Below are 16,346 nucleotides of genomic sequence, written 5' to 3'. Positions count from 1 at the left end.
GCCATGAGAGAAATTCAGATGAAGTGTTTCCCTGGGAGTTCACGGGATGGAGAGAGATTTCTGGTAGAGACTGAGGAAGAGTATGGGATGTTTCAAAAACATGGTGACGTTGTCATCACCAAATATGTTCTTTGAAGCCAACTTGTCTTTACATGTTCATCTCCACAAACATTTATTGAGCACCAGCTACTGTGACAAGGCAAGTCTTAGGCAGTACAAGATACAAATCTAAGTTATTAATATCTATCTCTTAGCATGGTGAGAAAACATACCTACACAGGAGTATAATTATAAATTTAAATAGGACAATAGAGGTACACAAGGAGTTCTTTGCTCTGTTGGGCTTCCTGGAGTTGACGATGCCCGGCCTGAATTCTGCAGAGTGAGTGCGAGTTAACCAAAGAAGAGAAAATAGAGACTTGGAGGAATTAAAACAATATGTTGTGCTCAGAAACAAGCTTTCTGGTTTTATTGAAACCAAAGCAGGGTCAGTGGGTGCCTTGGAGGGCCTAGAACTTCCTCACCATCTCATGAGCCCCTTGCCACCACTGCCTGAGGAAGTGGACAGCCCTTGCCACACAAATGCAGCTTCAGAGCAAGTTCCCTCCTGCCCCTTGCTGCCCTCAGCACCTCTGTATGGAAAATCCAGAGATTCCATGAAAGGGGGTCATGGACCTACTTCTGAGGAGCTTAAGCTCCGAATCATGAGTGAGTTGGGATATTACTTGATTTAGGGTTAGAAGGAATCTTTCTCCATTACTTTTATCTGGGTTGTCAAGAGGTTATGGTTTGAAATCCTTGGCTCCAAATGCCCTATGCCTTTGGTATTATTTATGATATGAGTCTCCTTTCAGGTCTCCAGCCCTCCTCTTCTGGTTGTATTGCTGTGTAATGAACCAAAATGTAATGGCTTAGAACAATAATCATCATCTCTCAAGATTTCTGTGGGTCAGGATTTGAGGAGCAGCCTGGCTGGGTGTTCTGGCTCAGCATCTCCCATGAGGTTGTATTCAGTTGGAGCCTGCAGCTGAAATAGTTGGGAAGAGAGGATAGAGGAGTAGCTAGAGACTGGCTAGGACTTTCTCCTGTTATCTCTTTATCAATCTGAAGGTTTTTCCACGTAGACTGTCTACATGAGCTAGTCTGGGCTTCTTTACAGCATGGCAGCCTCACGCTTGCCACCTCAGATCCCCAAAGATGAGTTTAAGAGCAAGGCTGCATGACCTTTATTACCCTGGTCTAGGAAGGTGGCTCAGTGGTAAGGAATCTTCCTGCCAGTTCAGGAGACACAAGAGACATGGATTTGATCCCTGGTTTGGGAAATCCCCTGGAGGAAGAAATGGCAACCCACTCCAGTATCTTTGCCTGGAAAATTCCATGGACAAAGGAGCCTAGCAGGCTACAGTCCATGGGGTCTCAGTGAGTCGGACATGACTGAGTGATTGAGCACTCACTCAGGAAGTCACACAGTGTCACCCATGCTGTATTTTATTCCTCAAGACAGTCACGAGGGCCCACCAAGTTTCCATGGGAAGGGACACAGACCCCCACCTCTTGATGCAGGAGTGGCATGGTTGGGGAAAATCAGTGAGATGGAAATATTTTGTAGCCAATGTTAGAAAATGTAGTGTGCCACACACCCTTCAAAACATTTCCCTTTGCTCATGCAATCCTTTAAATTACTTAAATATTATCAATAATTTACTTATCCTGCTGTTGCCCCAAAGCTTTCTTGTTCCCTTTCCACACCAAGATCGAAGGCTTCAGTGCACACACACAAACCAAAATACTTCCATTGTCTACATGAGAGTCAGTCACTCTAGTGTATGGCGTTCCTCTCAAAATGATAACACTTTATAGCATATGTCCTGTTGCCCCATCTTCAAAGACACTATACTTCAATTGGGCACTGGTTTTTTTTTTAATTTTTTTTTATTGAAGTATAGTTTATTTACAATGTTGTGTTGGTTTCTTGGGTACAGTGAAGCGATTCAGTTATACATATATATCTTTTATATTTTTTTCCATTATGGTTTATTATAAGATACTGAATATAGTTCCTTGTGGTATATAGTAGGACCTTGTTGTTTATCCACTCTATATATAATAGTTTGCATCTGCTAATCCCAAACTACCAATCCATTCCTCCCCACCTCCCCACCCACCTTGGTACCCACAAGTTTGTTCTCTATGTCTGCATGTCTGTTTCATAAATAGTTCATTTGTGTCATATTCTAGATTCCACATATAAGTGATATCAAATGGCATTTGTCTTTCTCTTTCTGACTTAACTTCACTTAGTATGATAATCTTTAGGACCATCAGTGTTGCTGCAAATGGCATCATTTCATTCTTTCTAATCAGGGACAGTTCAATCCAAATATTGCTCGTATCTTTCTCTGAGAGGCCCCTTTTTATGTTACCACAGCAAACTAGAGCCTCAGGAGTGAGTGATTTCCAATCTCTCCTTATTTGCCATTCACTGGGTGGACTGGTGGTGCTCATGACAGGGTTGGTCAGGAGCGTTTTGTGAAGTACTGGATGTTTCAGGGAGTAAAAACAAAGAAAAAAGTTTTTTAAAAAAGGTTCAGACTTTGGGCTTAAGAAACTTTGAAAAACTTTAGCCTGTTCTTGGTAGGAATCTTCTGATGTAAAGTTAAACTATTGATGTAAATTTTACATTTTTAAATAAGTACTATTGCAAGTATGCTATTTTAATGAGGACTTTTAGTTTTTACACATACATAGTGAACAGAAGTTGAGTTCTTCAAATATTTTCTGTTAAAAATATATGATATATGAGCACTGGGTTAGAGGGGATTTTTCGCCCTTGGATAACCTAGAAAAGAATATAGCTCTATTTTAAAATCCCCTCTAGTTCAAGAGTTATCCAAGCAAATAGTGTTGACCAAGGTGTTGAATACACCAGTAATAATAATGCTAGCCTTTCATAAAGCTAAGTAATCAGGAATAATGCTGAAAATAAGACAGTCATTTATTTACTCTGTTTGGCATTGTTAGTACTAATAATGCATTTCACCACAGTGGAATTGCTAGATAATGCTTTTGTGACTTTTATGCAGGTTATTGTTATTTAAATGAACAGTCGACTGCACTGTAATGAAGAAATGCAAGCTTTCCCAACTCAGTTATCAACCAGGATTCTAGGAAAATGAGAATTTGTGTCTGCCTTCATTCACAGAGCAAACTGGAGGTCACTGTTTTCAATATGAACCTTTTTTTAGCGTTTCAACAGTGAATAATTAGGAGCTGCTGCTTCTGAAATTACCTGTATTCACTGTAGAAAAGGGAAGACTTTTATCTTCCACGATGAAATACATTTTCTCATTCAAATTTCATCATTCTTTTTTTAAATGGCATTTTACACCGCTGAGTCAATCCTGGGTAGCATAAAATAAAAGAAATACATTTTGTGTGCTGCTATAGCCTTGTTTATTCAATTTACTTCCTTAAATTTCAGCTCTGCCTTGAAAAATGATCCAAATGCAAAAATGGGCTTAAAGCAGTTGAACATATAAAGCAATTATCCACATGGAATACTATTTTACAAACACATGTGTTCTTTGCACTTTAAATTGAATTGATCTTTGATCCTTATAATTTAAAGATCATGGGCTTCTATTGAGTTTTTAACAGCTTTAAGATACAGTTTACATAGTCTACAATTCACCCATTTAAAGTGTACGATTGAATGGTTTTTAGTATATTCACCAAGTTGTGCAGCCATCACTGCAGTCAATTTTAGAACATTTTCATCACCCCAAAACGAAATCTGGTACCCATTAGCAGTCACTCCCCAATTCCCACTAGCCCCTTACAACCACTAATCAACTTTCTGTCTCTATGAATTTGCCTATTCTGGACATTTCATATAAATGAAATCATGTAATATGTGATCTTTTGTTCCTGGCTTCTGTCACTTAGCATAAGGTTTTCAAGTTTCATCTGTTGTAGCCTGTATTAGTACCTCATATCTTTTTGTTGCCTACTAATATTCTCCTGTATGGATATTACAAATTTTATTTATCCATTTATTAATTGGTGGACATTTAGGTTGTTTCTACTTTTTTTGGCTATTATAACTAACACTGCTATAAACAGTCACATCAAGTTTTTGTTTGGACATATGTTTTCATTTCTGCTGGCTGTATACTTAGGAGTAGAACTGCTGGGTCATATGGTAACTCTATGTTTAACTTTTGAAAAAGTGCCAAACTGTTTTCTAAAGTAACTGGACTGTTTTATATTTCCACCAGCAATGTATTGGGGTTCCAATCTCTTCACATCCTCACCAACACTTGTTATTGTCTGTCTTTTTTATTATAATTATCCCAGTGGATGTAAGGTACTGTCTCTTTGTGGTTTTGATTTGCATTTCCCAGTGTGGCTAAGATGTTGAGCATTTTTTTATGTGTTTATTGGTTCTTGCCTGGAGAATCCCAGGGACAGGGGAGCCTGGTGGGCTGCCATCTATGGGGTTGCACAGAGTCGAACACGACTGAAGCGACTTAGCAGCAGCAGCAGCATTGGCCATTTGTATTTCTTCTTTGGAGAAATATCTGTTTCAATTAAGTATTTTAAAATTCTGTTACCTCACCTTAGGAATGTGGCTAGAAGAACTAAGTTGGAAGCAAATATATCTTTCTAAAGGGAGTAATTTTCAAAACAGATTTAAAATTGAAGACATTGTTTTTACAATTGTAGTATCTTTGGATTATACAAGAATTGAACTCCTTTTAGGAATCAGTTTACTTCTGAAACTATTTTCAATTTGATTAGCAATATGTCAGATCTTCATCGTCCTAGAGTCATACCTAGAAAATGGTTTAAAGATCTGTTTGTCCAATTAACTCATTTTACAAATTAGGTAACAGAGAGCCTAAAAAATGAAATAATGTGGGTCATACAGAATTAATGATAGAGGTCTATTCAAGTGGAATCCAAAGAACTGAATGTCTCTACTTAATGTAGAGAAAATAATGCATTTTTCAAATGGGTTCTCAGTGATTAATAAAAAAAAATAATGATGAAGTGCTCTGCAATTAGAATCCACAATATTTATTGTTGAGTACTTAACACATACTATTTTATTTTAACCTCATAGTAGCACATGTAAGATTGATATTATTTTTCTGTCCCATTGTGTGTAAGGGAGCAGGTTAGCTAACTTGTTGGATGGTGCCTACGTAGTAAGTGGCAGACTCTAACCCAGACCTTCTGATTCCAAGTTCATAATTATGTTTCCTCCAGTCTTTACAAAAAGACAGCATTGGCACATTGTTACCCATGCCATCTTGAGAGCCTTTTATTGACACAAGTAATTTTGAATCACTGACACAAGTGACCGATAGGTGGCATCATGGAGCATAATTTACCATCATTAATGTAGTTATTTAGCAGCACTAATATACCTAACTTTGGAAATAAAATCTAAGTTTCAAGTCATGGAAGAATTATTTGAATATAAAGATATTATGTATATATAATACATATAGTACATTAAAAGACCTACTAATATAATAACATATTTCTAGAGTTCTTTTCAATTTCAAAGAACTCCCAGGTGGTAAAGAAGCCACCTGCCAGTGCAGGAGATACAGGTTCACTCTCTGGGTTGGGAAGATCCCCCAAAGAAGGAAATGGTAACCCGCTCCAGCATTCTTGCCTGGGAAATCCTATGGACAGAGGAACCTGGCAGGCTGCAGCCCATGGGGTTGCAAAGAGTCAGACATAACTGAGCAACTGAGCACACACACAATTCAGTTACAAAGCATTTGACTTACACTTTTGATTTGATGTTTACAATTATGCAGTTAAGTTTTTCATTGTCCTTGTTTTTACTGATTTGTCATATTTATGATGACACTAAGGCCTGGAGGACTTGCATTAGTTGCTATAGTCATAATGTCTCGGTCAGGGCTACATATCAGATGCTAGTCTCTTGGCTCCTGTGTAGGCCTGTGTTGCCTCCAGTGTACCATGCTGCGCCTTAATGATGTGCTGAAGGACACTCATTTGAAAGAAGAGGAGACTTTATGCCATTATTTCAGACAACAACAGAGCTCTGAACAAGTAGAAGTTATGGGGAGGCAATTTTGAGGCCATATAAAGAAGACTTGATCTGTCCAACAATGAAATGTGTTGTCTTGTGAAGGAGTGAGGTCTCTTGTCATTGAACTGTTCAAGCTAGAGCTGGATGACCATCTGGGAGGATGCTCTAAGAGAGATTTCTGCATTGTGTGTGTGTGTGTGTGTGTGTGTGTGTGTGGTATTGTTGTCAAGAGAAATGAGAAGGCACTCACAGTTCCTTCCAACTATGAGATTGTGGATCTTTGTTGTTACTTAAGAGAATAAGCTGGTTTAAGGAGTCCTTTGTATCCTTACTGAAGAAAGAGACTGACTGATCAAACTCCCGTCTGTACAGAGTTTTCTGTTTAACAGAGAGTAACCAAATTTATCAGCTTGAAAATCTAGTTTCCAAACAGAACAGCACTTCCCATCTATGTTTATAGACACTCTGCACAACAAAGGTCCCATATTCAAATAAGTTTAAATATGAGCCTTTAATATGTTATTGTCCTTTGTGACTATCGAAGAGAAAGAGAAAATGTGCAGCAATGTCGATTGCATTTTTTATTTTGCCACAGCTGTTCAGAAGCACATTTGTCAGTCTCACCCTGTGGTTCCTAGCCCTGGCTGCACATGAGAATCACCTGGGGAGTTTTTTAAACATACCGATGACCAGGCTCCACCCCAGACCACGAGTCTAAATCTCTAACTATGGGTTCCCAGCATCAGTGTTTTTTAACAGCTGTCCAGATGATTCTTCTGTGAAAACAACATTAAGATGAACTACTCCAGTGTAAGCATAAATTCAGCAAACTCCGGACATTTGCTTTGCCATTTTGGCCACTCTTTGGAACTCAGATAATCCATTCAGAACCAAAACTCGTAAGTTTTAGCTAATGTGGCTAAATTAGTCAAAACTAACGTGGCTAATGTGGCTAGAGGCAGCATCTCACAGTAGTTCACACCACTGCTCTAGAGCCAGAAAGCCTGACTTTTTCCACTTACTAGTTCTGTGACTTTGGGCAGGTTATTTTCATGTCTCTGTACCTCAGTTTCTTAATTTGTAAATGGAGATTACAATGCTACTCATATGATAAAAACTAAGATAAAGACCTGAAAGAAAATAAAAGCTTGACATTTTATGACATTACAATCGTCATCATCATCGTTGTTTTGCTGCTGTTACTAGTAGTAGCTGTAGCAGTAATGCTCCTGGCATAGGAACTCAGCTCCTATTGAGAAAACAGTCTGTTCCGTACAAGGCTGCAAACTGGACTGACCTTACTTGAAAACTAAAGACTCTTTTCAACTACTCTAGCAAGAGTGTACTCCCTCAGATTCAGAACTTTCCAATGAAGTGGAATGTTTTGCATCAAGTTTTTTGCAAGAAGCTGAAGCTTGAGCCAGGCAACCTCCCACAGCTCTCTCCAGCTCTTTATTCTGCATGAAGAATAGGCCAGAGCTCTGCCAGCCAGGAGCCTGGGCTGAAGGGTGGTACTGGGTCCCTGCTGGATAACTGGGAGGGCCATGAAGCACTGTGTATGGCAGGCTGACCTCCTGAATCCTCTGGGTAATCTCCAGTTTCCAACCGCCACCCTACTGAACCGTGGGACCTACGGTCCAGAAAGCATGGTTGCTATTCAATAGGAAGCAGCGGCTCCAAACTCCACATCCGTGGCTAATCGTGCAAAAAAGTAAATACAATTAGGGTGTGTGGGACAGCCTCAGAGAAAAATTAAAGTGCACAATTAGGCCTAGTTTCTGTTTAGTTTTCAGTTGAGGAAATAACTGAGGCGGCTCTGGTCGTTGAGGGTACAGTAGCAAGAGTCCCTGACTCTCTCGGGTTGAGGACAAGTGTAGACATTTCATGGATATTACAGGTTCTCTAGCACACAGTTTCCATCGAGACAGCCTCCAACTGCAATTGTGGAGATTGGTGGAATATTCCTAGGAGGAGCTCAAAGGATTGTAAAGCTGAATAACATCTTTGTCTCGAGAACTTATGTGAGAAACTGTTTTTTTTTTCTCCCTTTTCTCCTATAAGCATTTTGTGGCTCACCATTGCAGACACTGCATATCTTTGTAGCCCACAAAGTCCCCATGTTAATAGTTGTTTGCTGGTTGTGGTCACTTAATTGAAAAAAGCTGGCATGGAGATATTACAGGTCCCAATAGGTCATTTTTGTATCAAGTATGGTGTTATTACCTCTAACTAAACCCCCTCCAAATCCAAATTTATTACAGTTCTTTAAATGCATTAATAACATACAAGAGGATAGACAGAGAGCTGGAGGAAAGATGTGTGTGGCCTCAAATATGCCAGTCATCTACAGTTCTGAGGGTTGCTTGCCATGGCATATTGCCAGTGGTGCATTATAGAATCCCACATGGCCCGGTTCCGTGGGTACTCATTTTGGATTTGCTCTGGGAATGAGGTTAAAGAGGATGCTAGGCAATGGCTGGAGTCCTCTTCCTTGCCTCTCCCAGAGTAGATCCTGAAAGCCTCCATCCCCTCCCACCAATCAGGCAGCTGCCCCAACCTCTCTTGGGGATTGTGGACTCAGCGCAATTGCTGCCTCCCCATGAGTTCCCAGGCATCTAGTTACCCAGTACTACAGAGGCCAGGAAGACTGAACTCCCTGCTGTGACCTGTGCTTGGCCTCCTCAGACCCTAGGGCTCAGGCAAGTGTGGTGGGCATGAATTCAAAGACTCGATAGATAAGGGTTGTGTTTTTCATCAGCTTTCCTGTCATAACTTGCTTTATTTTCTGGGAGAGTCTCTCTCTTAAAAAAAAAAAAACAAACCTTTTCTCACAGAAATTTATATAACACACACAGAAAAAAATAGTGTAGTGGACCCCCATCTCCCAACACCCATCTTTCACAATTACCAACATTTAGCCATTCTTGTTTTCTTTTTCTTCCCTTTCTCTTTTGTTTTCCCAGAGTATTTTAAAGCAAATTCGAGATAGGCTGATTTTAACTGTACATTTTTATTAATAGTATGTAGCTCTAGTACACACAGAACAACTTTTCAAAAACTTCACTGCAATACCCTTATCGCAACTAGCAATTTTAATGATTGCATGCCCTGGCCAGGTTAAGTTTTCCCTAATTGTTTACAAAAGTCTACAAATAACTGGGCAGTTTGAATCAGGATCCAAACAAGATGCACCTGTTGCATTTGACCGACCTAGCCTTAAACCTCTTTCAATCTATTACAGATATTGCTCCTGTTTTTATAGCATTTATTTGTTGAAGAAACCAAACCATTGTCCTGTAAAAATGTCCACGTTATATATTTGACCTGTTGCATCCTCATTGTACTGTTTGATGTGTTCCTCTCTCCTCTGTACTTCCTGTAACTTAGTGGTTAGCTCTGAAGACATGATGAAATTCAGGTTCAGTTGTATCACATCAGGAGGCATAATGACTTTTATTGATGTCAAGATTGATAGTGGATTCAGATATGGCCAGCCTAATTCATCCATTATGAAGTTGTCTATCTACCTGTTAACAGTTACAGTTACTTAATAATCATTATCTATATCCATTAGAGGTTACAAAATGGAGATTCTCAATTCTGCCATTCTTTCTGCATGTATTAGCTATTATTCTATACATTAATAGAAAAACTTATCATTATCAACTATTGGCTCACTCTGAAATACAGTTCATACAAGAGAAGCAGACATAAAAGCCTCTTTCCATTGATTTATCAGTTTTCAGAATACTGAATTGCTCCAGCAACCTCCAAAAGTGACCTGTAAGGTTTGTTTGTTGTTGAATACTATTTAAACACTTAAGATTTTGTCTGTTTCATATGCATCAGTCCACTGTAGTCATACTCTTTTTGATATTCAAAGAACCCATCTTTCATCAATGGGAAACCCTTCTAGATGCCTCTGGTCACCTTTGAATGTAATTCCTCTAGTATTTTCTGGCAGGATAAGGTACCCCAGGCTCCTGGTCTGAATCTGGACTCAGCTGTTTCTACAAGGAATCCTGGTGCCTTTCTATGCGTGTAAAGGCCACAGTCTGGGCACTAGGGGTAGATTCGTTCTTAAAATGATTATATTAGTGTTGGAATGGCAACCCCATCTTCCTGTATATCTCATTATTCCAGCACCTTGGGGTCATCTGGTTCCACCTGGATACTCCCTGCCTCCCACACACTTACAGCAGCCAGTGTTCACCTCTTCTCCTCCTAGACCCGACCTTCTCTCTCAGTCTGTCCATCCTTCCCTTCTAAGTCGGATGCTTCACTCATCTTTGAGCTTCTAAGATGCCAGCATGAAGAACACCTTCCTACTGCTGAAGAATAGTTGTATTCTTTTCACAGACTAATTTTTATTTAATTTGTGAAGAAAGTTAAACCTCCTGTTGCTATCCAAGACTTTGGTAGACAAATCTAGTCTCTTTCTTAACCGAGATGAGCAGTGCTTTGCAACACCTTGGAAATGGTCAGCCCAGTCATCAGGTCAGGGGAGGCTTCATGAAAACAAACAACCCTCAGGTGTGTGTGTTTCCCTGGGACTCACAGATGGGTGCATGTTGAAATTTTTAACTAGAGTTGCTGGGTAATGACGGAGAAGGCAATGGCACCCCACTCCAGTACTCTTGCCTGGAAAATGCCATGGACGGAGGAGCCTGGTAGGCTGTAGTCCATGGGGTCGCTAAGAGTCAGACATGACTGAGCGACTTCACTTCACTTTTCCTGTTCATGCACTGGAGAAGGAAATGGCAACCCACTCCAGTATTCTTGCCTGGAGAATCCCAGGGATGGCGGAGCCTGGTGGGCTGCCGTCTATGGGGTCGCAGAGTCGGACACGACTGAAGCGACTTAGCAGCAGCAGCAGCTGGGTAATGAAAAAGTGTTGAGAAGTTAGTTTATCAGAAGCATTTTTCCACATACTACTGGGTATGTCCACATACCCTTTCGAACATAAGATGAAAACTAGGGTCCTTTTCGCTAGAAAAATGCACATACACATAAAATTTTATAGACAATTTCATGGTCTTCAAGGCCTTCAGACTATCTTGGAGTTGAATTTATTTTCACAGACTAGGTCCTGCTTTGACTGGCTTGTTGGAGGCTACAGGATACGGAGGTGGAGCACGAGTCTGGACAGAAAAGCACAAAACGGGAATCAGGGTGCAGGCTTTCAGTTGCTTCACTGAACATTTTTCATTCTTTGGTCTAGAGCTACTCCTGGTGCCAGTCCATGAACTGTATACTGTTATTCTATGATGTTGTAAGTGTAACAATCGAGAGTAAGCATTTAAAAATATAGTGATTTCCCCTTGCCACAACATCCAAACACATGGTCGGTCAACTGGTCTCATTGAACAGGGCATAAACCATTTTGGATGCTGTTGAGTACACTTTAGGTAAGTTGCATGAGGCTTGTCACATTAATAGGACTCCATAAGGAAACAGCAACCCCCTCCAGTGTTCTTGCCTGGAGAATTCCCATGGGCAGAGGAGCCTGGTAGGCTATATAGTCCATGGTGTCACAAAGAGTCAGACACAACTGAACGACAAAGTACCTATTAGTCCTCAAAAGTTTGGAAATGAAACATCCAAGCAAAAAGTGGTCCTTCATCTAAGATAGTGAGAGGCATCAGCAGTAAAACCCAAAATGGCTTTGCTCAGCCTGCTCTTGTGTTGTTTGAACCTGTCTTCCTCCAGCATCTGCCTCCATCGAGCTTACCTAGAACAAGGCACACAGTAGGCCCTCATTAGATGTTGCTGAAAGAAGACAGAGCACAGCCAAACTGCTCTTCCAAAAGAGAAGCTGCATTCTTTCCCTAATGACACCCTGCATAAAAGAATTCTCATGATGCGTAAGGAGTCAAAGTTGTATACATGAAGAAAACATGATAGGAAATAAATTATAAGCCGTCATTCTTCATGAATACCTCCTAGCACATGGGACAGGGAGAGGAGCATTAAGTAGCTGGTCCTCATTGTGGAAGTCATGAGCTTTTGGATGGTTTGTATTTCAGTATATAGACTGTACGAATCAGCAAGTCAGTGCAGCAGATGTTGTCCATTCTCAAGGCAGAAAAACTCTTGTGCAGTAGAGTGGTCTCAAGCTTAATAATACTAACAGCAGAAAGAAAATTAATCTTCATGAGAAGATTTTATAAATGGAAGGAAAAATGATACAGTAGTATCTTTTTTTACCCTCCTCTCATATCTTTCTACCTTCCCTGAGGATCCAGGGTTATTAAAAGTCCACTTTTTGAAGGAAGCCAAAATCTCGGTTTTAAAAAGTGGGCTTCTGAAAGCTCACCTTTAGCTCTCAAGACTCCTGGAAGCCTGAGGACCGACCGACCTCAACAGGACCCTGCCCTCCCCTACTTCCACCTTCCCCCCATTCTCTGGCCCCAGTAAAGCCCACCCCACACTCCCAGCGTGCCTTGCAGCTGCCCTGATGCTGTGCAGCGCATCTGTGACACAAACGGGCTGCTGAGGGGACAGTGTGGCTCCAAGTCACCAGTTGTCTCAGAGAGAAAGGGATTTAACTCAGGACAACTTCTCAGATTCTTGGAGGCAGTCCCTGCTTAAGCCTTTCTTCCACCCTCTCTTCCTCCCTCCCTTGATTCCTTCTTTGTTTCTTTCTCCCTCTTCTCTTTCTTTCGTCTATTTTAACGTCTATTTTAAATTGAGTAGAATCAGAAATATTATCTACCAATAGCAAAAGAAGAAGAAATATTGAGAACGCCTCACACAGCTGATGAAATCAGCAGTAGATGGTGTAGGGGGGGCGGCCCGTGTGGCAGAATGACACCCGTTTTATGTTTATCCACAACTGTTAAATAAACTAGAAATTCCTGGGAATAATTTTGCTTTTTAACATCCTTTCAGAATAACACAGGCTGTTTGCTCCATCTCATGAAAAGAAAGACTGAAATAAAATAAAATAAATTGCTTTCTTTACCATGCACGGGGCACTAAGGGGATAAAGGAGCCTTCCATAGTATATGGGCCCAGAAAACACACAATTGCTAAAGTCTGATATGACCTTTGTCTCCACAAATAAAAAGACTGATAACCCCAGGTGTCACCACCACATTTTTTAAACACATATATCACAAAGGGCTCAACTTAGTGACTCTTTTCAAGTACAAATTAATTTCCTGAAATAGAAAAAAAGAAATAGAATCACACCATGTACGTGCAAAGAGAGGGAGAATTGGGGGAAAGTGGGGCCTTGGTTATCCCTAGTGTTCTCCATCAATACCTATCAATAACCATTCCCTGCACCAATGCCCTGACTCTTCTATGGGAGTTTTATGGTTACTGATAGTATCATAATTATGGTAACCAGTTGTAGAGCACGTCTATGTACCAGGCATGGGCTAAGCCCTTTTTATTAGTGGATTTTTAAAAACCTTCTACAATAGCCCTAAGAGATAAGTGTTTTTATTATTCCACCTTATGAGTAAGGAAACAACTTACTCAGATCATGTCTCTCCTAAGTGGCCAAGCTAGTCTGGGAACTGGCTCTAACCTATCAGCTTTACTGGCGTTTAAAGGTTGGTTGGTTGGTTGGTTTGTGCTTTTGTCTTGAAAGTTTAAAAGGAGAGGCTCTTTGGCTTCTTGGCTATAAGGGTTCGAAACCACTTTTTATCCTCAAACTCACATAAGCCATCAGAGAGAAAAGAAACTGGCCCCAGTACTATCACTGAAAGGTAATAATTAATGAAAAAGGTGTCATTTAAAGAGGTCAGTGACTCAAAGCGTATGTTTCTCTTGGATTAACTTTTCTAACACTCTTTAAATAATGTGTTGATATCAGCACAGACCAAAAAGAATGCAAACAGACCTGAACAGTTTAAATCTCTGGGAAGAAAAATATGAAAATAAAGCTGTTCTCGTAGCCTTAAACAACTGCTTACACTTCTTTTTCTGCGATAATAATTGTGATAATTACCACTTATTGTGGGGCTTTTTTTTTTATGCCAATCAGTGTGCTTATCTTTAATCCTCAAAGACTGGAATTGTCTTAGTTTTACAATTGAAGAGGTTCTATCGCTATATAGAATCTTAGGAAGACTTTCCCTCCATGAAATTGAGTGTATTCAAAATACACAACAGGGAAATTCCCTGGCAGTCCAGTGGTTAGGAGTCCAAGCTTCCACCACTGGGATTCCACTGCTGGGAGTCCAGGGTTCAATCCCTGGTTGGGGAACTAAGATCCATCAAGCCACGGGGTGCAGCCCAAAATGAAACAAACAAAACACAAAATACACAACAGACATTTCAGGAAAAACAGCACAAATTGATGCACACTTCCAAGGGACCTATACAAAAATACCCTCTAACAATGGGGGAGCAGCACCCCTGGGGTGTGGTAGGTTGTCATTGATGGGGATGCCATCAATGAAGTTGAGACACAGTTCACACCCCATTTGAAAATTGGCTAATCGTGGGCTGGACACCCTTGGTGTAACCTCTAAAGTATTCTCTCAAACACTTGGAGAGGGGACTTAATAGATTCTCAGTGCTGCAAAGGTACTGCCAAGGGTCATTCCTGGCTATCATTCTGGAGAGTTCTTCCAACCCTCTTTGTGGGTAGCAAACCTGATATTCCCCAGAAACTTCACGGGCCAAAGGTTGGGCACACTGGCCTCTAACCCAGGAACCCCACCATCTGGATGTCTCTCCCCAGCAGCATTGCCTGGGATGAATTATGTAACTTCTCTGGACCTAGGTCTCACCACCATAGTTCTCAGCAACAGGGCATGAAAGTAACGCTGGCCATTTGTATAAATGGCACCCGCTCCTTAGAAATAAAGTGTTAGCACTCAATCATGTCCAACTCTTTGTGATCCCATGAACTGTAGCCCAGCCAGGGTCCTCTGTCCATAGAGTTCTCCAGGCAAGAACACTGGAGTGGGTTATCATTTCCTTCTCTAAAGAAGATCCCATGAACTAGCTCAGTTATTTTGAAGGTGGAAATGGACTTGGTACAGGAGAGAGAGTACAGCTGCAGGTAAACCATAGGTTTTTTTTCCGTTCTGTGACCCTTGTTTCCCTGCAAAGACTTTACTAGAACTTAAGTTTTTTGTTTCTACTTCTGAGAAGGCTTCTCTTGGAGTTTATTGATAATTCCTCCCTCACACCTTTGTAAAACAGAGATTGGGCCCTGCCAATTGATAGCCACGTTGCGGCTTGAACCATCTGTCCAAAGAGAAACTATAAGAGGTACCTTTAAATTCATTTAGAGTCAGGGCTGGTGCAGAGCCGGCATGCCTGGGTCTCTTCCTGCCAGTCCACCAACACGGTGGAGCCCCTGTGACAGGTGACCTGTTGACGTTGGCAGTTCATTTCTTATCAGTCTCTTAGGCTAAGCATTTCTCCTTCCCGTTGGTCACACCCTATACCTTTAGGATTTTCTTAAACATCTCCCTCTTTTTCCTCCATGTTCTCTCTTTCCTCCATGTTCTCTCTTCCCTCTTTTTCCTCCTTTCTTTTTCTCTCCTCCTTTCTCTCTCTTGCCCTTCCCACTTTTTGCCTCAGCATTTTACTCAAGCACTATGTCAATAAATCCAGCAAGTGACCATGAAAAGACCAATTCCAACTGCAAAATGGCAGCTCTGCCTCAGCTTGGAAAACACCAGGGAAAACGAACTAAGTCATCAAAGACTTCAGAAGAAATACTAGGAAGATGGGATTTCACATGAGACGTATTTTACAATGAAAATTCTGCTATAAAAAAGAATCTTTAAAAATTTTTTTTCCCTGATATAGTCTGAATAATGTATACCAAATGCCAAGAAATTATATGTAATTAGTCTGTGTAATGTATAATTTCCATTTGATTACATATATTAAAGTGATTAAGCAACTTCAGTTTTTCACTAGTAAATATCTGCCTTCTTTGTTCCACTCTGGGTCTGTAATGACTGTTTGCATCAAGTGTAGGACTCGTTCAGAACCCATGGGAGCAAAGATTTGAATGTTAACCCAACTCTGTTGACTGATGTCTGTGAATCTGGGAGACAACATGAAGCTAGCTCTTTAGGAGGAAAAAAACTGAAGAGAGATTTACATCCCATCTAAAACCATTATGTAATTTTTGTATGGCTTCCAGTAAGAAAATTGAGCAAAACGGCACGGATGGAAAGCTTTATTTGAGAGAAGTTATTCAGCAAAGTATGTGACATCATCAATACTTTTAATTTTTTACTTAGAATAAAATAAAATTTTTTACATTTCAGTTTTTAATTAATGACTGCTATTT

At 40.5% G+C, this 16,346-nt stretch overlaps 1 protein-coding gene and 1 long non-coding RNA gene across 7 annotated transcripts in view; both read left to right on the top strand.

Moving 5' to 3' along the window:
• Positions 1–16,346, top strand: part of VTI1A (vesicle transport through interaction with t-SNAREs 1A) — a 375,769-nt gene that overhangs the window by 265,344 nt on the left and 94,079 nt on the right. The window lies entirely within an intron of this gene.
• LOC145525952 (uncharacterized) lies at positions 5,984–8,894 on the top strand. The gene is made up of 2 exons (XR_014068525.1): positions 5,984–6,189; positions 7,221–8,894. It is a non-coding gene; the product is annotated as an uncharacterized LOC145525952 (long non-coding RNA).

This window comes from Giraffa tippelskirchi, chromosome 2, assembly GCF_054371585.1.
Source record: "Giraffa tippelskirchi isolate mGirTip1 chromosome 2, T2T-mGirTip1v1.2.pri, whole genome shotgun sequence".
NCBI classification, from domain to species: domain Eukaryota; kingdom Metazoa; phylum Chordata; class Mammalia; order Artiodactyla; family Giraffidae; genus Giraffa; species Giraffa tippelskirchi.
The sequence above is the reverse complement of the archived record's forward strand: the minus strand, read 5'-3'. Positions and strand labels throughout refer to the sequence as shown.